Raw genomic sequence first — 26,716 nt, forward strand, 5'->3', positions numbered from 1 at the left:
GAGAATTATATTGCAAAAGGCTAAGTAATTTGCCCAAGATTATAGTGAATAGCGAGAGGAAGTGCCTGATTTAATTCTACAGTTGATGATGTTCTAATTTATACACAATTTTAAAATGGAATTTTATACTTTTGCTTGAATATGTGTTTCTGATTATAAAGCCAATAATATTTCTACCAAAATAATGAAACAGCACATTATTTGCCAGCTGTCGCTATGCTGTCCTTTTGCTCAATTTGCTATTAGTTCAGCTTAATATTTACTCATTTCCTACTCTATGACACGCACTGTTCTAGTGCCCATAGTTGTCTCCAGTAGAATTTCACACCCAGTAATGGTAGACATCGAAACATGTACTTTAGAAAGCATTAAAAGTTCTAAGGTATAATACAAATAGGCACCCAAAAAAGAAAGGCGTGCTGTCAGAAAAGGTATACCAGAAAAGGTGACTCCTACACCAGTTCATGAAGTTTATTCATTCATTCGAATATATTTTCTACACTCTTACTTACTATTTGTCAGTCATATTTAGTGGTAAGTAACGGGGTGAACATTAGTAAGTAGGGTTGAGGTTGTGAAGAAATCAGGGATAGTGTATTAGAACACAGTAAAACAAGCCAAGAAAGAAAACATTCTAAATCTTACAGATTATTCCTGGGAAAACTGGGTTAAAGGTCGAATAAGGTCTTTTAAAGGAGACCAAAAATACAACGTGTGAGCCTACCATCTTCAATAAGCTATTCATATCAGCTGTGAAGGGTGATTTAATATTAATCCTACCAAAAGTATCTACCAACCATGACACCAAAGCTAAAAAACCACAAATAAGACTATTATATATGACTTATATAGACTTTAAAACTTCTGAAAGAAAATAATAAATACTATAAATATGTGCATGTATTATTTCAAATTTTAAAATTTGCAATACAAAATTCAAAGGTTTAAAGACTTTTTCTTAATATACAGTTTTATAATGCAGTAAAAACTTACAACTATCTCTACCTTTAAAAATGAATAAGAAATAACATAATTTACAAATAATTAGTCTATCTGAAGCAAGGATGGGGATCTAGAAGTAGCAAACATACTCTACACTCAGGTGTAATTAGCTGATTAATTACCAAGCACTACTGGGCCGTTTGAATTTCACTCCCAAAAAACACCATAAATAAACAATTTTTAAATTTTAGTAAATCCACTATCCGTCTGTACTGATGCAATCCCAACTCACAATCGAAATTAAGTGCAAACAGGGAAAACAAAACAAAGCATGCACACATTTATATCTATACTATATCATTATTTGGAGAAATTCTTTTTGAAATGCTGAATTTACTGGCATTTTGAACTTTAAAAAATAGTTTACATTTGCATTTTTCTTTAAATGAGCATGCACTATATTTATAATCAGGAAACGAGTCCTGCTCCATTTGGCAACTGAGGTGAAGGTCTGAGACAGGTAGTTACTAACATTTTAAACATTTTTCTACATCAATCAGAACTGAAATAGGAACTCAGGTTGTATCAAACTTGCAAATAGAGATTCAATCATGAAGCACTGACAAGCACAAGGCAGAAGTAGAGGAAATGTGCATCAAAAAATAAGCAAATTTTAGTTTATACCAACAAAACCTACAAGTCACTTCCTTTTTTCTTATTAACAAATGATTAATCACCTATTATTAGCTAGCACAGTCCTATCCTCAGCAATATAAAGGACAATGAAATTTAAAACAGTCCATGCTCTCAAAGAAGTTTTAATCCAGTGATGACATACAAACTAAAATAAACATACACCCTGGCCAGTGTGGCTCAGTTGGTTGGAGCTTTTTCCCCTATACCAAAAGGTCATGGGTTTGATTCCCAGTCAAGGTACATATCCAGGCTGCAGGTTCTATTCCTGGTCAGGGCGCACAGAAAAGGCAACCAATCGAAGTTCTCTCTCTGTCTCTCTCTCTCATCAATAAGCGTATCCTCAGGTGAGATTAAAAGAATTGAATAAAATAAAAATAAACATATAGGTATTATTATATATGACGGCCAAAGGTGGTACAGCCCCTAAGTATGCCTAACTATAAAAGGTAAGAAGAGGTGACAACTTATACACATTGAGAAAGATTAAATAAGATCACAGGAGTTGTATCAGTAAGATGCTTTCAGCTACCAAGTCCTGAATCACACAGCCGATTTTATCACAGAGGCAGCCCCGAGGCAAGGCAGTCTCTGAGTCCTCTCCAGTTCTGGGAACTTGCTTCTTCGCATATTGCCTGTTTCCTAGTCAGCTTTTCTCAGGGCTATAATTAATTTTTAGCATACTTACCATTATTTGAGTGTCTGCTATGAGCCAAGACTATTCTAAGAACTTTACACTCATTAACTTATTTAATTCTTACAACAGCCTATACAGTGGATACTATTATTGGCCCCATTTTTAACAACTTTATTTAAATATAACTCATAGCATATAATTCACTCGTTAGTAGTCACAGACATGTGCAACCATCATTATAGTGAATTTAGAACATTTTTATCACCTACAAAGGAAACCCAATAACCTTAAGCTACCACTCCCCACCCACCCCCTCCTATCCCCCACAGCTTTAAGCAACCACTAATCTATTTTCTGTCTCTCTAAGTTTCCCTTTTCTAGATGTTCATATGAGTGGAATAATATAGCGTGTGGTCTTTGGTGACTGGCTTCTTTCACTTATCATGTTTTCAAGGTTCATCCATGTTGTGGCATAGATTAAGTACTTCATGCCTTTTGGTGGCCAAATAATATTCTGTTGCGTTGACATATTATATTTTGTTTACCTATTTATCCATTAATGGCCATCAAGTCATTTCAACCTTTTGGCTATTAAGAATAATGCTGCTATAAACATTTGTGTGCAAGTTTCTGTGTTAACATATGTTTTCAGTTCTCTTGGGTATATACCTAGGAGTGGAACTGCTGGGTCACATGGTTAACTGTATGTTTAATCATTTGGAGAATCATCATACTGTTTCCAAAGCAGCTGGGGCATTTTACATTCCCACCAGTAGTGGGATTTGATTCTAGCCATCCCAGTGGGTATAAAGTAGTATCTCATTGTGGCTTTGATTTGCATTTCCCCAATTACTAATAATTTTTCCATGTATATTAGGCCCATTTTTACAACAAAAAAAGCTGAGGTACAGAGAAATTAAATAAACTGTCTGTGGCTACAAAGCTGGTAAGAGAAAAGCTGGGATTCTAACACAGGCAGCCTGGTTCCCTAGCCCAGAACCTTACATTGCAATTACTGCTGCAGCAGTTCCTTGCATTTCATCTAGTCACTTGTTTTATCAGTTAGAGAACCTTCCCAGCAGCCATTCAGACTTCTCGTATCTCGTAGATGAGGTCTGAGTCATATGACTCTTCCTAAACCAATTAGTGCTGAGAATAGGGCCATCATAATTGATTTAGATTACTCAGGATTTCTATGCAAAACCAGGGCTCTTCCAGAAGGAAAGGAGGTAAGAATGGCTCTTAATCAGTCATATCAAAAATGTCTCCTACAGGTGTATATGAAAACAAAATTTTTTATTTTCTTGGTTATGCCATCCTAGAAATGAGAGAAGTTACCAAGTTTAAAAAGAGTTATTAAACCTTGACTATAGGAGCAAAGCATTAAATAAGGAACTGTTATTTGTACATTTTCAAATAACCAAAATATAAATTAACTGAAGTTAATAAAACTGAAAAATGACCAAAAATCATTTATTGAAAAATAGCATTTTAAATAAGGCTTCAACGTAACTCTTCGCATAGAATATCATTATAACAAATTTTTCATTCACTTTAAAGCTTTGTGAGGTTTAGATAAGCTTTTCTTAAGAACGCAAAGTTTAAAATAATTTAAGTGCTATTTTACATTACATTAGCAATTAGATTTCACAAACCATATTTTAAACACTGTACTCATTCATAATGAACAAATGGTTTTAATTTTCCATACTTTTAAAAATATATTACTTATAAATTAGCATGTATAATACAAAAGTGATATAATACATGTTAGCATTTACTTCCTCAAGAGAGATTAGAAAATAAGATGAGTTTAACAGATCATTTCAGTGTGCATCAGAAATATTTCAAAGTATCTATGCTGAACCCTAATTTAAAAAAATAAATTTTTTTAATGGTGATGAAAGGAGACTTGACTTGGGCTGGTAAACACACAATACCATACATTGTAATTGTATAACTGAAACCTGTATAATTTTATTTACCAATGTCACCCCAATAAGTTCAATAATTTTTTTTTTAATTTTTAAGGTGGGCGAAGCAATTAAATAATTGCAACTCAGGCCTGCCTTTAGATATAGGGTTTATCATGTAATTATAATGTTGATCACTTAAAATTATCCAAAATGTCTCCAACATTTTAAAGAGCTAAGCAGAGCTATTTTTAAAATCAAACATATGTGCTTTTTCTGTTTATGTCTTTGGAAAGAACATTCTGTATAATGAAAAACACGACCAAATTTTTCACAGTACATCACTATAAAACCCTGTAATTGACTTTCGGGGTTGGTTTACTCTATATCTATTTTTGACCATGTAGAAAACAGCAATGATGTGGTAAAAAGCCCAAAATGTAAGTCCCATTGCAGGATAAGACTCCATCCTGATTAGTATAGAAGTATCATATTTACGCTGGGAAATGTGCCCATTTTAAAAAAGTAATTTCATGGCATAGGAACCTCCTCTTTTTTAATCAAGTCATGTGAAAACTAGTAACTCTGGTGCCTGGTCCAGGCCTTGAATGGAACCTGGATGCTGTATGTGCTGATCCCTCCAGTAAAGGCAGCATACATTGATGTTCTAACTAGTTGCTGGAAATAACAGGTTTATTTCTATATGTTAATCTAACACAAGGTAACACTGGATATTACAATTTAAAGTTGTAAATTAGCCTGTGAAAATACAAATTAACATTGGAGAGTTACTTTTCTCATGTCTTAATACAGATGAATTTTCAAAAACCTTAATCTCCCTCTAAAAGTTTTGAACTTATTCAGTGATAAAACTAATTTGTCATCTCTAACAAAAGCACTGTTTTTCTTCATTGAAAAGTCAAAAATATCTCTGAATGAGTCTTCCTGATTTCATTAATAAAATTTACATATAAGCAAGTAAAATAAACTAAAAGAGGGAGATGGTGTGTGGTTTAAAACTCAGCCCTGTAACACCTACCACAGATTTATCTCCTGTGAGTTGACTCAGCCATTCCTTCTTCTCAGTAAATAAACTAAATTCTATGCAGGGTACTGCAGTAGAGTTTTTCAAGGGCCAAGTGAAGGAATATGTTTTAGATGGAATCTTCCAAATTGACAGCCTGCCCGCTTTTGGTAGGTATTAAAGGGTCCACAGCACTTTATGAATTAGTTGTGGTTTACCTAAAAAATTATGGCCCAAGTTGCCACGGTCACTGCATATTCAATTTATCCCTATCAGAAATCAATGTGCCTTTAAAAAATTTTAACATGTTTAGGAAAAACACAAGCTAAGTGACAGCTTTCTGGTATCATTGTTTATTGAATGGCAATCATAACAGCATTTTAAAACCTGCAAGTATATTTAATATGTCAACATTTCTATTAATATTTAGGTCTTTCATAATGTAGATCATCATTTTATCCCTACATGTTAATTGAGTCATTAAAAGAATTAATACTAACTGCCTAAGAATATTTAACAGCTTTGCCAACTTCCTGGGGAGCTGTGCTACGAAGATGTTCACAGAATCCTGACTACTTTATGAAAAAAAGTTCTGGAAATCCTTATGTGGACTACCTATGTAAAATATCACCTGAACAACAAAGGAATTTCACCAAGCTGACTAGATAAATATCACAATCAGTTATCTTCTGTCACAGTAAGAAATGTGTGAAAACCTTAACTGAGCAACGCTGGAAGTCAGCAAGACAAGGGTTCGGGCAAAGCCCTGGCCCAGGTGTGTCCCAGCCCTCGCACAATTTCTGGTGGTAAAGCCCTCACCCAAACAGATGAAACTGTCCACGGTCTATTACCTGCATCACTAAATCAAACAGCTTTTATAAAAAGTGTTTATATACATTTTTAAATTGTCATGGCAAAGAAAGAAAGAGAAAAAGTTTACCAGCCAACTTTTTTCTTTCATTGGCTAACTTTCTCAAGAAAATTAAGATCAGGATTTTCCTTCCTGTGTTAAGGAAGGAAAAAGGAATTACCTTCTCATTAAATGACCTAAGAAGAGTAATAAGTGGGGCTAAATAGTTTCTTCAAAATCACTGCACTGATCCTTTTACTGGAAAAGTTTCCCAATTACATTAATGCTACATTTGATAACTAATCTTTGATTAATAAACTCAAATTATTAAGACATTATTAAGTCTAAGTTAGAGGCCTGGAAATGTCTAAATTTCAAGTGGAACAAACCAATTCTAACTGTTGCAAACTTGTAATGATAACAAGACATTTTTACTTTCTCCATTAGCTCTTATGTAAGTTTAAAGTACTCAAAGGGCAGAATAAACCAGCACAATCTGGTTTGGAAGTCCTCCCTGTCACCTCCAGTTAGCTGCGTATTATCTACAGTGGACTATCTCAGGCAGAACACAGGAACATTTGGCATCCAGGCTCTGATGCCTACCAAATGTGAGGCTTTGAATAAGTAACTCCACAGCAGACTTGTTTCCTTATCTGTAAAATAAGGGCCATGATACTAACTTCAGAGGAATGTAGTAAAGCTATAGTTAAATAATTCAATTCATTCAATCAACTTTTATTAAGGACCTACCACTTGACGAGCACCGAACTGAGCACTCAGGACTAAAAGTCAAAAAGAGCACCTTCTCAGGCCTCAAAATCCTTACAATACAATAGAGCAGAAACAATAGCTGTAATTAATTGATAGAGAGTATCATAAGTGGTACAATAGCCCCAGATTTAAGGGTGTGGAAAGGTATTTGGGAAGAGATGAGTGACTAAAGTTTTGAAAGTAAAGAAGAGGTTAATTCCTAAAAGAACAAAATAATTTTGATAGCTGGAGCAAAGACTACATGTTGGAGAGTAGATGATAAAGCCAAAGCTGACATATAAGAACAAAAATATTAACATACTTTGCAAACTGTAATAAAAAATAACATATAAATATAAGGTACTATTATACCTCAACTAAACCACTACTCATGCCATATTATAATGGTATGTTTCTATATCTGCTTCCTGAACTAAGACAGTGAGCTCAGAGGCAGAGGTGGTAGTAAGGTGATCCATGCAGTATTTATCTCTGCATATCTGATCCTTTACTGTCCCCAAGTAAGTACTTTTATTTAAAAAAGTTTCTTAAAATAAAACCTATCAGTAATATTTTTCACTGCAGAGCAACCATAAGGAAACCTACTTTTCAGTACATTTCACTTATTCTTTCATGCTTGCTTTTGAGATTGGGTCTACACCACCATCTGCTCTCTCCTAAATTTGAAAATCAGAGACTTCAGTGTAGATTCAGGGTTTCTTACTTAATAGCAAAACATACTAGACAAAGTATTAAATCTTTTTTGAACTTCAATTTTTTTTATTCTATAAAACGTATCTATTACCATGTACTGTGTCTGTCGCATGGGGTTTTGGTAAGTTTCAAATTAAAAATTAAGTCAGACATGTACATAAACACTTAATTCATAAACTATAAAGGACTTTGCCAATGTAAGATGTAATTCTCCAGACAGATGCCCGAGGAGTTCCTCCACTTCCACAATCTAGATTTAAAAAGATAATCAACTATTTCCCTTCTCCCAACTTTCCCTATCTCCCTAGTGAAATGAATACACCTACCATTGTAACAACACAGGCGACAATCTGTGCCCCACCAGGAGCACAGAGTTCAGTCTTTTACAACATCAAGGCAGACGAAATGACATCGCCTCTCATTTCAACTACTCCAGGAGCTTTCTAAAATGCACTGCCCTGCAGTTATCCCTAGTCTGGTTTCAACCTTCATCTGCCCAAATAGTTTTCTTCCAAAACATAAAACTCACATATAGTTAGCTCACTGAAGTCTATGATCCTCGATATGGTACCCACAATACTTCATTACATGATCTCTGACTATGTATCTATTAATAACTTCTTATACTCTCCCCCTTCCCACTCATTGTCACCCACAGGGCAATCAGCATTTCTTGGGCATGGACACTTCCACAATTTATTCCTTGTCTCCCTTTACCTCCCAGGTTGCCACTGAGCTTCTGACTAGCTGAAAGGTCTCTTGTTGAGAGAAGCCTTTCTTGACTTCTGCAAGCAAAATTAAGCCAAATTCATCCTTGAAAACACAACACTTCGCATGCACCCCTAATACTGCACTTTCCACATTACAATCACCTCTGACTGTGTATGTAAACTATAAAAGGACAGTGTCTTATACATTGTCTACCTGGAATGAAAAGCCATAATGCAGACACCTTATGCCTATTCATTCACTCATTCATTCAATAAATAATGAATGATTGCCTGTTTTGTGGAAAACACGGTTTTGATGCTGGCAATATAGAAAACAGTAACAAACTCTCTACATTATTAAAGCTTATATTATTGTGGGGTAGACAGGCAAGAAATAAACAAGTCAATATGTTATAAAGTCCTATGGAGAAATATTAAGTAGTAATATTTGGTGTATGTGAAGAAAAATGTTGCCTGGGAACTTATTTTATTAGGTGGTAAGAGAAGGCATCACTAAGAAGGTCCTACTTCAGCAGAGGCTTGGAACTGAGAATGTGAGCTATGTAAATCTATAGGAAAAGCAGTCCTCCAGACGGAGCAAAGAGTAAGTGCAAGGGGCCTGGCACAGGAATACACTTGGCATTTTAGAGAAACTGCAAGGAAACTACTAAAGTAAAACAGCTAAGTGAGGAGAGAAAAGGTCAAATAGGAAAAGCATCAAGGACCACTGTGAGTGTGACATGAAGACACTGAGGACTTTAAGCAAAAAAATCCATCATCTCACTTGTGTTTTAAAATATTTAAACCTTCAAGGCATTTAAAGCGTGGCTGCTACATGCAGAAGAGAATATAGGGAGGGCAAGAATACAAACTGGACGAGTGGCTAGGAAATGTATAAAAAGACCAGGCTAGAGATGATGAGGCCAGAAGTTCACCTCAGGCATGAGAGTGAGGTCAGCAAATCTAGTTTTCTTATGAACTAGACAAACTGTCAAAAAACAACCATTTCAGGACCGTGGGAATCGAACAAAAGAATACAACAAACTAAAAAGTATTTTCTGTGAAAAATATAGAACTCCAATGGAAAATATCTCATGTCTGTGGTATTTTACCCAGGTAGGCCCCCATTCACCAAAGCCCTATCAGCAGAGTAGTTAAAGCAGGGCCAACCAGGCTATGAAAACCACCAGCTTCTCCACTTTTGCTAAAATGGGTTCACACTGACTCTGGGTGGTGGCCACATAATGCAATATACAGATCATGTAGCATAGAAAGGTGCACTTAAAACCTATACAATCTTATTAACTAATGTCACTAAAGAAATTTAATTAAAAAATAAAGTGGGTCCTTAATTTGGAGTACTGTCAGGCAAAGTGGCAATCCCAGTAAACCTAGAACACGAATGATCAGAAGCTCAGCACACCGCAGGCTGTGATCACGTTTAAAACAAGCAATAGAAAGAGTAACTAGAGAGGGGTTTAACAGAAAGTTCCAAGAAGGGAGACAGACAAATAGGGGCTGACAAGCTCTTTACACATCATAGGTTGACCAGAGGTTGTGTACATGCACAATAGAAACTGAAGTAGAAACAAGTTACCTACATATCCATGACCTATAAAGCTATAGTGCCTACATACATGCAAGGATGAGACACAAGATATGACAGAAGAAACAAGGCAGATTTAGAAACAGCCAGAACAGGGAATGCTCTCCAGCCCACAAACAGATCCATCAGCATTGAGGAGAAGCCTTACTACCTCAAAATGTTTGAGCACGACCTCTACCCAAAAACTCACTGAACAATAAGCAATGCAGATAAACAGACGACACCTGGTCCTTTACTTAAAAACAAGAAAATAATGAGAAGAAATATAAGCATTCTCACATTTTGATGGAAATAGAACTGCACAAACATGGACATTTCTTATGTGGAAAATACCAGAACGCATGTTTGCTATATTATCCAAAAAGTCCAGTATTCAAAAAACAAGTACTAGACATGTAAAGCATGAGAACCAATGACCAATACAAAGAAGGGGGTGGGGATGGAGTCAACAGTAACTGTCTCTCGGTGTGCCAGATACTAGATTTAGCAGGCAGAGTGGAAAGCAGCAATTATAATACACCCAAGGAACTAAAAAAAAAAAAAAAAATTTTTAAAAGCTAAGACAAATGCTAATTAATAATTCAATGAAGGCAGAACATTAGTAAAGAGAAAGAAATTATAAAAAAGGGGAAAAGTAAACACTTGAGTTTAAAAGCACAATAACTAAAATGTCAAATTCACTAGAGGCACTTAGCAGATCTGAGATGGCAGAGTAAAGATTTACTGAAATTGAAGACAGTGAAAATGAAAATTACTCAATCTGAAGAAAAGAGGAGTGGGGGAATGAACATGGTCCCAGAGATTTGTGGACAAAAACAAATGTACAAAATGCATGTGATAGGAGTCTAAAAAAGAGGTAAGAGTAAGAACTGGGAAGGACAGATATTTGAAGAAATGGTTGAAACTTCTTAAGACAAAGCATATCAATGAATGCAGATAGGCATAATTTAATATTTACCTATTTTTGTTTTGTGAACCTTACATTAAATTCTTAAATGCAACTGAGTCTAGTTTGTGGCTCTCCAATCTATCCCACTGATCTCAAATTAATTATCATTATAAAGATAAATTCTAATACCTCATAGAAATAGTTCTTGTTATTTTAGAGGGAATTTTCTAAATTATATATCACTATATTTATATTATATTTATAAATTACATATAGCTATTTTATATTTTATATTATACATATTATATTTATATAACACTATACTGATTATTTTTCTTTTCAAAGACAAGGACATTGAATCCAACAGTCATTAAGTATCTACAATTAGCCCTGGTGATATGTCTGGAACCCTGAGGCTAAGATGTATAGGTTACGTGGGCTGCAGTTCAGAGGAAAAGATAATCCAGGTGCAGGTAAACACACATGGAAGTGACCAGGGCCGCCAGTCCTTATCTCTGCCACCCATACAAGTGCCGGCGGAGGCAGAGGGCCAGAGACCAGAAGAGAATACACAGTGATATATGGAAAAGCAACACCAACCCAAGCAGGGAGAGACTGCAGGGCTCTGATTAGATCAGCCTATAGGGACTCAGGAAAACACAATTCTTGGTAGAATTCATATTCTGTGTGCTGAGGTTCACACAGAATAGCACACACTACTTGGCTCTCCCATTAGGAAATATAAATTAATAATATTTCAAATCTACAAAGGTCTTTTTCTAGCTATGATATAAAACACAAATTACACACTGACCATGTTAAGTACAAACTGTTGCCTTTAAAAAGCTCTATCACTATCTTATTTCATTATAGTATTAACAACTATGAAAATAAGTGGGGAAAGTATAATTTGAAAATATCTGGTCAAAGGAAAAGCCCACTATGACTAAAACAAGGCTGCAAATGACTTCATCCACTTTTAGAAAATGACCTCATCATGACAATTAGCTACCAACGAGCTTCCAAAGCCACTAGCAGTAGCTTACAAAGTCACAGCTGTTGCTTTTTCTAACGACTAAAAGTTGATTTCATTTTAAATGTCATTCCACAAGAACCGAATGATTTCTTCAAAGTACTACAACTTATGAGCAAGAATTACATTGAAGAGAGTACAATGATAAGTCTGTGACTTGCTCAATAAAGATAATTATAAAGAATGACAGAACAATCCATTAAAAAACACTTGACTGTCACATTCTTGAACAACAAGCAGACATATTTAGGAGAACCATACATCATTCATGAATAATACAGTTAACATAAAAAGTGCTTACTTTGACCTTTAAGCAATATAAAAATCATTTAATTGATAGAGAAGGTGTGATGTAAATTTTTGATAACTAGTTTATTTCTAAAGAAAAACGTGAATATTTCAATAATCTTTCTGGAAAAAATATTTAAATAATTCATGAAATTTAAAACTTTCAGATCCCAAGTACAATGAAAAAACTTACTAATTAAAATTCTTATGGAATTGCTATTCCTGAAGTTTATTACATCTTATTAAAAAGCCCTACATGAGCCTGGCCGGTGTGGCTCAGTAGCTGAGCATCAACCCATGAACCAAGAGGTCACCAGTTTGATTCCCATCTGGGGCACATGTCCAGGTTTTGAACTCAATCCCCAGTAGGGGAGCATGCAAGAGGCAGCCGATCCATGTTTCTCACATCAATGTTTTAGAAATCCCTCTCCCCTTCTGTCTCTCAAATCAATAAATATATACATATATATTTAAAAGCCCTACATGATGAAGCCCCTAATATCTTTGAAGCCCAGCTTCTACTACATTCCCCATCCCACCTCTACTCACTCCATTCAAGTAGATGTAAATGAAGGTAGATGTGGGATTCTCTAAGATACTCTTAAAACCTGCTCCTCAATAAAGACAAACCATCAGAATACAATTTTTGGCCCATCCTCCATCCATCAACCCACCTTTACACCTGTTATTCTTTTCCCCCACTGAACTGCACTCGGGTGGGAAAATATCGAGCACTGTATGTGACACATCCCTATGTACGCATTCTGTATTTATGATACAGGCAATACACATTAAAATTAGATACTGTTCTCCCTATAGGATCCACAAATAAATTTCTACTCTGAGCAACAGGAAAAAATGAATAACACACTTCTTTAACCTTGTAGGAAACCTTGGGTCTTCCTAACGTGTTTTTCATATTCCATCTTCAACAAATTTTACATACCAACATACTATTGTACTCCTACTTAGTTAACATCTCCTTCAAATATTTTAAACCCTTTCCTACCTAAATTTTAAAGGGAAACTTTTCACTCACAATCACAAATAAAAATCCAGAATCATTTACTATAAATTAGAGAACTGTAAAAATTAAAACAAAACTGTTACTAATTCTAATGATATACTGCTACTTGCTTTTTGTTAAAACTTTTGTTAGCATTTTTTAAATCATGAATTAAAGATAGACTATGACTGAGAATAGAACAGAAAGTCACCATTTTTTTCAGATACCTTATTTAATATAGTTGAAATCCCTTTTGAACTATATTCCCACATTCTCCCCTTCTCAGAAATACCCACTCTCCTATAGCTGGGGTGCATCCTTCTGGCCCAGGTTTTGCAACACTGTTCCTATGCACAATCTGTAGTATGGTTTCATTGTCAAAATCTGCATCAGTACAGTCGTTCCTGTACATGTCCTTCCACAGTGTGCTTTGGGCACTCAACTTTGTTTTCAAAATGTGTCCCTTCATGTTAATATATATTGACTTAGTTCATTGAAACTTCCCAACAGCCACCACTCTCTGTATTTGTTTCCACTTACTTAACCATTCCCTTACTTGATATCTGGATTGCTTTTTATTTTTTATATTAAAAGCAATGATGCAATGAATGCTTTATGCATATTTCTTTGTGCTCGGTGTCCTTGTCCTATATGAGAGGTTCTCAGGTTATTGATGATTTTAGGGTGAGAATGGAAGTTTAGAAGCTGACATCCCAAATTATATCCAAACTTCAATAAGAGTATTAAACAGAAGGATGAATTTTGCACACACACCTGGCTCCTCAACATCATCCTATTTTCCCACCTTTACACCCAATTTGCCTCATTTTATTACTCATTCTAAGTTTATTTTATCTTGCAATGCTGTTTCCACTTTTTTTATTAAAGTAGAGTTGACATATAATATTATATTAGTTTCAGATGTACAACGTGTTTCAACATTTATATACCTCACAATGTGATCACCCTGATAAGTCTAGTACCCATCTGTCACCATACAAAGTTATTACAATATTTTTTACTATATTCCTGCTGTTTCCACTTTTAAAACCTATTTTGTGTTCTTTTTTGAACGAGGAAGGGTATAAATAATGCAGTTTTCATGAAAATATAAACTGGGACCTGAAATCCAGTCCTACCTCTGGGAATTGACTCTGTGGGACCTGAGTCACTTAATCCTGGTGTCTTAGTGAGCCTCAAGAATCTCATAATATGGAGGGGACAGGTGTGTAACAATTTGCTCTCACAAATACCATGTAAATTTTAAGAATGTAAACTATGAAATCCTATATAATCATTAGTGATACTGTATTTAAAAGATATCATCAGAATGATAATTTATTGAGAAGTCAGATAATAAATTAACATAGACTTTTAGAAAATATTTATGCGTAATTACTTATTTTCATTTCCTGAAAAAGAGGCAAATATAAGAAAACATCCATCAATCATGCCGTATTATGTCCTATGTGGTAAGTCTCACAGCTAAGGATGAGACAGTTACTGAGTACACTTGCTGAAAGATTTTGAAGAAAAATCATATTCGTCAGCTGTTAACACCAGTACAAAAAAGACTGGCGTGTAAATTATTTAACAGTAATAGTTTTTAACATGAATATTAAAACATTTCTCCTTTGAACAAACTCAATCTGAATTTAAAAATTATTTGTGAAGTGAAAAAGCTCTAGTATTCTTATAGTATCCTAGTTAGCAATGCAGTAAAAACATCTAGGTTCAAATCTTAGATTCACTGCTTATTAGCTGGGTGAACCTGGTCAATTCACTTAACCTTTCTCCATGCTTCTATTTCCTCATTTGAAATGAAGATAAAAACAGAACTCCACAGCTAACAATTAAGTAAGATAATGCATGAATGTCACATTTAGTATAAGCTAAGCATTATGCTAGAAGGAATTAAACTTAATCTCATTTTACCCTTACAATAATCTTTCAAGATATACTATCATCACTTGTAATGATTTAGGATAGCTTCTCAAAAGGTTATGTGGTTTATCCAAAGTCACAGTTATTAAATGACAGAAGAACTGAATTATACCCTTCAAAATTCTAAGGTATCACCAAGCAGAACAAAGAGTTCTCAAAAATATTATTTGTTCTCTCAGAAATTATTCTGAACCACAATGAGATTATCAATTCACATGACCTTTCAGCAATCTAAGACTTAGAGTGTTTCTCGGATTCCCTAGACTCTTTATCAGCAACAAATACTACTGATTTGCAACTTGCCATCAACCATAACAGCTGTGATTTTCTCCCCTCATGATCAAAACTTTGGTGAAACCAGAAGGAAAGTCACAGAGTAGTGAGAGAAGTAGACGGCAGTGGCAGCTGATTCTGCTGCCATTACTATTAACGCAACACCATGGATAAGTTACTTAGCCCTTCTGTCCTTCCATTTCCTTACTGCTTAATGAAAAAGTAATAGTGTTATTGTGAGAACTTCCAATAGCAGGCAGCACTGTGCTAATTTGTTTACATATGTTATCTGATCCTTACAGAAGTCCAAGGGGCAGGGGAAGGGGGAGTACACTCCCAACCCTATCTTATAGATGAAGACACTGAGGTTGAGGTTTACCCCAAATCACACCATCCTAAAGCTGCACTAGGTCCAATAGATCTAAAGGTATGTTCATAAACATTTTGTACACAGTCTCTTAAGTTGGGGTATTATACCTAGGAGTAGGCCCTCCTGACACTCAAGCATAGGGACTTTTGCTCTTATTATTAAGAATATAAAAGGCATTCCTACTTTCCCTCACCTTCATACTTCGTCTCTCCCAAATTACTAATGGTGTGTAAAATTTTAAAACTTCAACATCTACTTCCTTATGCAACCTGAATCTATGTGTTCTGGATTACTATTCCCCACCCCCTTTTCTTCATGTTCAAATAAAAGCTTTTTATTTTTCATTACAACCTGAACCTTTTATTTTTGGCATTTGGTTAACAACACTGATCCAACTATATCAAGAAACACATTGTTGAAAAAAATTCACAAGTTTAACAAAATTTCAAACTAAATGAAAAGGAAAATACAATCCATCAAAATTTGAGTATGCAGAAAAAGAAGTGTTTAAAAGAGGAATTTCTAGCATTATATGCATATATTAGGAAAGAAGATCCAAAATCAATCATCTAAGCTTCAACCTTAGGAAAACAGAAAAAATAAAACACATTAAACCCAAAGTAGGCAGAAGATATAAAATTTAGAGCAGAAATCAAAGAAACTGAAAACAGGAAATCAAAATAAAAATAAAACCAAAAGCTGGTTCTTTGAGAAAAAAGAAATTTATACACCTCTAGCCAGGTTATTAAAAACAAAAGCAAAAAACAAAACAAAACATGAAGACACAAATTAAATAATGTGAGAGTGAGAAATGAAAGAAGAGGACATCACTACTTATCTCATGGACATGTAAAAGAATACTATGGACAATTTTATGACTCAAAACTTAATAACCTAGATAAAATGAACCAACTCCCTGAAAGACACAAGCTACCAAAACTCACACAAGGAGAAATAGGTAATGTGAATAGCCTATATCTATTTTTTAAATTGAATCAATAATTAATAGTCTTTCAAAACAGGAAGCACTAGTCCTACATGGCTTCACTGGTGAATTCTAGCAAACATTTAAGGAAGAAATTCTCTACAATCAAATGCAGAGGAAACACTTCCTAACTCAATACCAAAAGCAGATAAAAACATTACAAGTAAGAAAAAATACAGAACAATATTTTTCATGAACATAGAAGCAAAAAATCCTCTACAAAGCATTAGCAAATCAAATACAATAATGTACAGAAAGAATTATACACCACAACCACGTGTGATTTAGTCCAGGTATGCAAGGCTGGTTCAACATTTGAAAATCAATTGATAAAATCCATCATATCAACAGGCTAAGAAGAAAGACAAAGTGTTCCTATCGACAGATAAGCCATCTAAAAAAAAATTCAACACCCATTCATGATAAAAATTCTCAGCACATTATAAATAAAAGGGTACATCCTCAACTTATAAAGAACACCTGGAAAAAAATGTACAGCAAACATCAAAATTAATGGAGAGAAACTAGATGCTTTTCTCCCTAAAATCAGTAACAAGACAAGGATACTTCCTTTCACCACTCCTATTCAACATCATATTGCAAGTTCTAACTAATGCAATAACCCAAACAAATAAATGGCATAAAGGCTGGAAAAGAAGAAATCAAACTGTCTTTGTTCACAGATTGCCTGATTGTCTATGTTGAAAATCACAAAGAATCAACAAAAAACTCCTAGAAATAAAGGTAATTAATAGCAAGGTTGTGCCCAGCCGGGCATGGCTCAGCTGTTGAGCATCAACCTAGGATCCAAGAGACCGCGGTTTGATTCCCAGTCAGGGCACATGCCCCGGGTTGTGGGCTCATCCCCAGTAGGGGGCGTGCAGGAAGCAGCCAATCAACGACTCTCATCATTGATGTTTCTCTCTCTCCCCCTCTCCCTTCCTCTCTCTGAAATCAATAAAGACATTTTTTAAAAAAATAGCAAGGTTGTAGGATAGAAGGTTAATATAAGAAACTCAATTACTTTCCTATATACCAACAATCAATAATTGAAATTTACAATTTTAAAAATATGCTTACATTGGCACAACAAAAATGAATACTTAGGTATTAATCTATCAAAATATATAGAAGATCTGTATGAGATAAATTGCAAAACTGATGAAAGAGATCAAAGAAGATCTAGATGAATGGAGACATATTCTGTGTTCACTGATTGGAAGATTTGATACTGTTAACCTATCAGCTTTTTCCAATTGGAACTACAGATTTAATGCAATCCTAATGGAAACCCTAGCAAGTTACCCTGTGAATATCAACAAACGGATATGTTACTATAATATAATAAAGCTACAGTAATTGAGAGAGTGTGGTACTGGCAAAAGAACAAACATCTAAAGCAATGGAATAAATAGACAGCCCATAAACAGACCTACACAATAGAGTCAACTGAGCTTTGTGAAAGGAGCGAGGCAATCCAATGGATAGTATTTCAGCAAATGGTGCTGAAATAACTGAACATCTAAATGTAAGAGAAATGGCTCTACACACTACCCTCACATATTTCACAAAAATAAACTCAAAATGGATCATAAAGCTAAATGTAAAATTCAAAACGCTGAAATTTCTAGAAGAGAATATAGGAGAAATTCTAGATGACCTTGGGGTTAGACAGAATTTTTAGATAAAATACCCAAAGTGTCATTTTTGAGAGAAAAACTGGTAATTTGGACTTCATTAAGATTAAAAAGCATCCACCATGAGAAAGATACTGTTCAGAGATGAAAAGACAAGATTGGGAGAAAATATTTGCGAAAAGAATTACTATCTGACGCAACAATCCCACTCCTAGGTATCTACTCAAAAGATGCGAAAACATGCCCGGGTTGCGGGCTCAATCAATCACTCTCTCATCATTGATGTTTCTATCTCTCTCTCTCCCTTGCCTTTCCTCTCCCTGAAATCAATAAAGATATATTTAAAAAAAAAAAAAAAGATGCAAAAACAGATCATTGTACACCCATGTTCAACTACAGCATTATTCGCAACAGCCAAAAGGTGGAAACAGCCTGTGTCCATCAATGAATGTAGAAACAAAATGTGGTATACACCAAAAAACTCTTAAAAATGAACAAGAAAACAAAAGAAAAAAATAGGGTGAAAGATCTGAACAAACACCTCCCCAAGATACGCAGATGGCAAATAAGCATAAGGAAAGATGCTCAACATCATTTATCATTTATCATTTATCATTAAGAACTGCAAATTAAAATGACAAGGTGCCACTACACACCTATTAGAATGGCTGAAATCCAAAACACTGAGAAAAGCAAAAGCTGACAACAACATGGAGCAACAAGGGCTCTCATTCATCAGTGGTGTCAATGCACAATGACACAGCCCCTGTGGATATTTGAGCTGTTTCTTACAAAGTTAAACACAGTCTTACCAAACAATCTAGCCAGTGCTCCTAAGTATTTACCCAAATGAGTGAAAAATTTAGGTCCACACAAAAACCTGCACTCATATTTATAGCCACTTTATTTATAATTGCCAGACACTGGAAACAACTGAGATGTCCCTCAATAGGTGACCATATAAACAAACTGTGGTATATCCATACAATGAAATATTATTCAGCAGTAAAAAACAAATTAGTTATTAAGCGACAAAAAAAGACAGAGAGGAGCCTTAAGTAAATATTGCTAAGTAAAAGAATACAGTCTGAAAATGCTACATTTTGTATGATTCCAACAAAATGACATTCTGAAAAATACAATATTATATGTGGAATAAAGACTAGTTGTTAAAATAGTTGAGATGCTAAATTTTATGTTACGTTTAGTTAAACAAAATGTTATGGGGATTTTTAGGGAAAAAAGCTATTCTGTGTGATACTACAATAGTCGATATATAAAATTATGCATTTGATACAACCTACAGAACTTCACTATATAATGAAATGACTCCTAATGTAAACTACTGACCTTAGTTAACAATAATGTATCAATAGTGGGTCATCAATTATAACAAAGGAGTTAATAAGGAAACTGGGGGCTGGGGTTATAATGGAACACTCTGTACTTTCTGCTCAATTTTTCTATAAAGTTGAAACTGCTCAAAAGATAAAGCTTGTTAATGTTTTAAATGGTTCTTTTTGACATTTTCAGTATTAAACTTTTTTTATGATTTCATGCAGCAAAATACTACATAACAATTCTGCTATATTTATCAACAATATTGATAATGCATAAGTTCTTTCAGAAATATGCAATCTTTAGAATTCTTAATTCAAAAAAAATTGATAGGTACAAAGAAATTTAAACAACACAAAGAAATAGCAAAATATAATAGTCGATATTTAACTATTAATTTTGGGGCCAAATTCTATTCCTCAAAGGTTAAAAGCTAAAACTCTTTTTAATTTATTAATTTTGGATGAAAATCTTTCCTACATAAATATTATTTCCTTATCCTTTTAAGCAAAGCATATTTAATATAATATTCCTCTTGTCAACCAGTTTATTAAATTGCTACAACACAATGGTACTTTTTAAAATCTATTAAGGTAGATAGGGCCAGCTTAACTTACATTAAATGACCCTGGATGATGCTTTTTGAGTTTCTATATATTAATTAGTTTTTTCTGTGCTGCCTTCCCAGGTAGGCTATCCTTATTACTTAGAATAATTTCTGTGTTTGTTTTATAACTACATATTAAATAAAGAGGAGAGGTGTAAAAACGATCATGTTACAAATGAAAGCAAACAAGCAATAACCAGCACTCCTAGGGGAAAATCAAGGGAGAAAGATAGCTCTTTTGTGATGAAATTATGAGAGTTATATAATAATTTTTGAACTGTCCTATCCTTAGCTATGTGTGTAATAACTAGAATTGCTTCAAATGACCATTGATAAAATAAGGTGATCAATGATATGAATTATAAACTTTTGCTTAAAGCCACCTCATTACCTGATACATTTTAAACCTTAAGTATTAATACACTAAAGGTCTCAAATTCACATCAGGATATGGGTTCATTTGCTCTTTACCAATTTAAAAAAAACGTTATTTCCTGCTAAGTTGATGTAACCATCACCATCATCCAATAAATAATACTCAGTCTACCTAATGTACGTGAATCCTCAGAAAACTAACTTATTTTGGATATTATGTCCAATGGTGGGTGCAATGAATGTTCTGGAGATTAATATCAAAAATAATTAATTCTTTTTATACTCAAATTTAAATTCAATAAAAATGAAAAAGAAGTTCATCACAATCACTATTAAATATTTTATGCTTGGGCATTAAACCCAGTTTATTCTGGGAAAAAAAAATTCTGTAAAAAAAGGAATCTTAGTATCTTTATTGATAATAATGAACTAGATAAATTCTTAGATTTATGATAATTTGGAGATACACTATAACCAAGATTATTTATTTGTATTCCAACCTTATCCCTAAAAGGATTTTAGGGTGACTTATAAAACTATTCACAATATTTAATAATTACATGATCAAGATGAAATTACACTATTCAACTATTCAATTCAACAGACAGTTGTGAAGCACCACAGATGTCATCTTTCACATAGGAACAAACAAAACAGATTTTGTAAATACTTTAAGAAAAAATTCCATTATAACATGTACACTAAGAGTATGATCACTTTCCAAACTATTCTAGCCTTTTCTGTAACAGAAGATATCCACTGGACCACAAATTTCTATGTATGAAGTACAGGGGGCAGGAGTGGGCAAACTATGGCAGGTCAGCTGCTTGTTTATAAAGTTTTACTGGAACACAGCCATGCCCATTCACGTATCGTCTAATTTACTTACTGTCTGCTTTCAGACTGCAATGGTAGAGTTAAGTAGTAAACAGAGACTCTATGTCCCACAAAGCCAAAAACATTTACTATTTGGCCCTGTAGAGAAAAAATTTATAGAACTCCCTACGATATTAACTACTATAATACAAATTCAGAATTAATAATTTACACAGAGAGATATAAGCTTCTGCTCATTAAAATACTTCTTGAAAAAGCACAATTGAATTGAATAGTATATAAACAACTTAGCAGTAGTACGACTCAGTATTATGAATTTAATGTGAATGAACTTTTTAAGGTACTTTTTTATATATAGGGTGGGACAAAAGTAGGTTTAGTTGTGAGTACACAAAACAGAGCTTATTATTATTTATTAATTATTGTATTATTTTCCATACAAACAACTGTAAACCTACTTTTGCACCACCTTCTATTTTAAAAGCATCCAGTTAAGAATAATAAATCACAAGTAATAACATGATTGTTTTGATTCTCTAGAAATCTCTAGTTTATTGGTCTAAACCTGAGTTACTGTAACACAAATTATAAAATTTTTAAAGTTGGTATTTTCAAAAATTTTATTATTTCCAGTTTATATCTTCCAGGTTTAAATTTGTGAAAATTAGTTGTTTTATGGTGAATAGAACATAAGTGTAAAAAATAAAAACTATAAACTAAAATCTAAAATTGCTATATATAATCCAGGCTGTTCACATTCACTTAATTTTTAAAAACTAGACAAATGAATTTTCCCCAAATATCTGATTGCACTTTGGAATCAAATCTCTATACAAATTTTCCACAAAATGCTTCACCTTTCAGAATTCAATGTTTAAGGTAAAAATTAGTAAAATGAATGTCTCTATACCCTTTGCCTAGATTCACCAATTGTTAACATATGCCACATTTCTTTTATGTATGTTTTTGTTTAATCATGGTACTAACTTCATGAAAATAACTCATCATGCACCTTTAATACTAAGGATATTTTCTTATTATATACATGCAATGGTATTATCACACTTAGTAAATATGCTATAGTATCACTGATAGCCAGTTTACTCAAATATCTTAAAAATAACTTACAAAAAAAATTTTTTTTAATCCAGAATCCAATCTCAAGGTTCACATACATGACCAATTCTGAGAGGAAAGGGCCAAATTTTTCTTTATACAAATTTTTTTTTTTATATACTATGTTTTCTCTTCTTTCCACAACTTGTTCTCTGGAAAAGCTGTAGGAACACAATTTCCCCAGTACTTTCCTGCCAGAACCATTCAGCAATGAAAGGGTATTGAAATAACTAAGTGGGGAGAAAATTGAATTTCCAATTATCTAGGTAGATCCTGTTTTCCCTATGAAAATATCTAGAATAAAACTGTAATCTTAACTGGTTAAAATTTTTTATAAATTATAACCAACATTCATTGATCATCAAGTGAAAAGTCTTGTAACTAATTACCTGCCAGGGCTCAAGAAGTTAAGCTTTAATATTATCACTAATAACTTAAGGATCATGAATAATTATGCAAATGTATTTAATAAAAATAAACATTTTATAAAAGTCTAAAGAGAGCTCTTTACTGAAAAAGCCATTTTTAGAAGACTAAACATACTTTTTTTAAACAGAGTCAATTTTACAGTTCACTAAGTTGAATAAAGTTTTAATCATCCCATAAAAGGACTAGATGACTTGCATACTATGATTGTACATTAAGAAACTGACTTCTCTGGCCATTTGTTTCGGTGCTTTCAAGCTTTTACTAAAGTGTAAAACTTACATTTTGAACAATACTTTATTGTATCAATATTATAAAAACTGTACTTCTGAATAACAAGAACCACAAATTTTTTACTATTAATGTAATTGAAGTAATATGAATATTTTAACATTCTCTCCTAATTTATTTGATCTTAAAGTTCAAATTGGAGCAATTTTTGACTACTAAACTGTCTGGGAAATTGAGATTTCCAAAGGGAATACTGTCAAATTTATAAAAACAAAAAGATCAGTATTCTAGTGATTCATTTTCAATATATTTTCTATATTGTTAATTATGTCTGAATTCAAAAGTATTTTCCAGTGTAAATTATACACAAGGCTTAACAAATAGAGACCTAAATCTGCAATCGCCTTTACTGAAACCAATGAAAAATCTATACACAGCAATGAAATTGGCATGCAAATAAAAGAACTGTCAAGACATGTAACCCTAAAAATAAGCCTACAATAACTATTTTAAAGGCTGTGTGTGGTCTTACCCATATATTTTGGCATGATGCACTCTCTCCAACCACAGCTAGATTCATCCAAAAGCAGTGGCACTGGAGAGCCTCTGTCTCACCTGTCAAAGTTGAAGAACGTTGTTCCAAAGACCACCATGAGTCCATGGAGAAAAGCCACAGTGCTACAGCTGGTATTGATAAGCAGTCTCTAAAGGAGAAAATACTTCAAACAATTAAGCAAATCATCCTTAATAGAGATCGAGACAGAGAGACAATATATTAATCTTTAAATGATGAGATGACAAATACCATGCCAGGTCTGACACAGTGGTAATTTATATATGGAATACTAAGAGGGGATCTTTCATAAGTAACACTAAGTTAATAGTCTCTTCTATTCTTCCTCTGATAAAATTTCTATACATTATTTATCAATTCAAAACTCTACTACGTTCCCTTACTTAAATCTTAAAAATCTCCCTTGTAAAGCCTCATAATTCATCAAATTATCAAGGTACTAAATTCATCAAAATTGCTATAGTCTGACAGCTAAGAGCACAGAGGATTAAGATTTATAAACAGAAACCCTAAGTATATTAAAATCTGACTTTTTTAGAAGATACCATAATATCTTTTTCAACCACATTATAAAAGCAGTTTACATTTTTGCTTTAGACTAACCCTCCCTACAGTAAAGCGTATGGATTGATCAGGTAAGCCACAGGTAGGTTGACATAAATAAAAAGACCAATAAAAACAAATACTTTGAAAAGAAATATGCCTCAGTGGACAATCAAGCCCCACCTCAAACCTGGCAATAAAAGACAACTTAAAACAAAATGGAAAGAAATATACCTGGCTGGGTAAAAAGTTTAAATAATCATGATGAATGTATCATTAATTTAACTTATTTTTCCTACCAGATGACAATGTCCTCTAACTCTATTTAATGCTGCAACAATTCAATTAAAAAAGAAAAGAAGTGCCTTTTCCAGGAAAGTTAATATCCAAAAGGTTCTCATTATAAGACTGTTTTACCTACAACCAAGTCCCACAGCACAAAGTTACCACAGAGTTCCAATGTACTATGATGCCCCAGTTTAATTTACTATATTCTCTAAACACAAAGGTTCCAAAAAGATTAGTTTCACTTTTCCCTAGATATATTTAGTACATTAACTAGTATAGCTGGGATATTATTTTTCTTTGGTTTTGTCAGTAGCATGTTTGATATAAATTTTATTAAGTGGTAGTATATGTAACATTGCATTGTGGGTAGTAGTTTCCTGCTTTGGCCTAGCCACATCCTCAGCTGTCATATGAGCATGTTTCCCATATTTTCTGCAAGTTCTCGCCTTTTTTTTCTTCTTAGGAAAAATGACAGCACTAGAAGATGAATTGTTCTAATAATTATAAGAAACATGAGTTATTTATACAGCTACATTACACAAGTATGGGTCATTCTGCACTTCGAAGAACAAAACAGATCCCCATAATTAAAGTGCCAATGTCATGTGAAACAATATGTTAAAGTAAATTAACATGAAGGAAGGAATTAAAAACTGTTAAAAGGAAGAAAATCGCTGTAATCAGATGCTAATACCATCTAACAAACGAGGTGTACATGTAACAGGGCAGACATAACAGTGATTTGCCTTGAAAACTTAGGTGCTTCAAACCTGCCAGGTATTCATTAGTGAGAATTAATGTCAATATCCACTACTAGAATCTTAAGAATCTACTTTGAGACACTATAGAAATATCAAAACAGAGAAAGAGAAACTGTAAAAGCCTGGAGGAGGGAGTGAGGAAAGGAGGGAAGAAAAAAGAGGAAAAGAGAGGGGGAATGACAGGGAAAGAGGAAAGTTTAGTATTTTCTCTTTTGGCATCCCATTTCCACATAATCTCACATTTAGACAGACAGCTGCTAATTACTAACCAAATGAAGTTGTTCAAGCGATCATGGACATGGTAGTGCTTTGGGTTTTCACATAATTTAATTAAAACAAACTAAGAAGGAAAAAATAACAGAATACTCTCATTACAAAAAGTAACACAGAATAATACCCTGTACTTACACAACCACAGACGTGCATGCAGTTGTGTACGCGGACATCTTCCCCATTAAAATAAAGAAGTAAAACTAATCTCTCCTAATCATTATAATTTAAATTACTAATAAAATTATATTTAACTAATATAAAAAAATTTCAAATCATCATCAGTATAAGGCCCAATAAATGCTCTGCCAGCTTAAATAGCTATATATCAAATCCAAAAAAAAAAAAGGTCAAAAAATAAACTGTCATATACCAAGTTGAAACAACAAATTAAGAAAGTGCCTTCCTAAAACCTCATTATCAGTAAGAAAATTTTAAGCCAAACTAGAATTTCTACAATTTATAAAATTCCTACATCAAATCATTTGGCCCTGTTGTTTTCAATTAAAACAAAAACAGAACAGCACCAAATAGAAGTTAAAACAATGAGAAAAACACACACATAGAAATAAGCACAATATTGATATTGATAAAACTACTGCATCTAAATAGGATCATTAGTTCAGAAAATAAAAAATAATTCAAAAGGTAACAATGAAGATATATGTAGTATTTAAAACACTATTACACTATTATATCATCTAAGAGCATACAATATAAAAAGTTTGCCCCAGGTTGACAGATTTAGTAAATACAAGGTAATAGGGAGCAAGATAACTAACGTCTTTACTTTTTGAAACTGACTTCAAGTTCAAAGGTGTATTTCACTTCCATGGCATAAAAGTATATAATTTATACAGCAGACCTAAACTTCTTACGTCAACATACCAAATACTAACATAATCCTCAAAAATGAAGTTTTGAGGGTCTTTGAAGAACAATAACAAAAAAACCCTGTGGCTTCCGTTTCTCATTTTAAGCATCGTATAAATCCATAATCAAGAGCTTTATTTGCAGTGACTTTTCTGAGTCAATCTCTCTTTATCACATGTGGTAAGTTATTTCTAATGAAACAAATTGTCAATT

At 33.5% G+C, this 26,716-nt stretch overlaps 1 protein-coding gene across 8 annotated transcripts in view; it reads right to left on the reverse strand.

The window, feature by feature from the left end:
- Positions 1-26,716, reverse strand: part of SUPT3H (SPT3 homolog, SAGA and STAGA complex component) — a gene marked incomplete at its 3' end in the record, with an annotated part of 418,020 nt that overhangs the window by 340,968 nt on the left and 50,336 nt on the right. Inside the window, exon 1 of one of the 8 annotated variants that reach the window (XM_081140296.1) lies at positions 23,727-23,745. The exons of the other annotated variants lie outside the window; for them this stretch is intronic. Of the gene's footprint in view, positions 1-23,726; positions 23,746-26,716 lie in introns of those variants that run through there. 8 annotated transcript variants of the gene reach the window in all.

Source organism: Miniopterus schreibersii, assembly GCF_964146895.1.
Source record: "Miniopterus schreibersii genome assembly, chromosome: 6".
In the NCBI taxonomy this organism is placed as follows: Eukaryota; Metazoa; Chordata; class Mammalia; order Chiroptera; family Miniopteridae; genus Miniopterus; species Miniopterus schreibersii.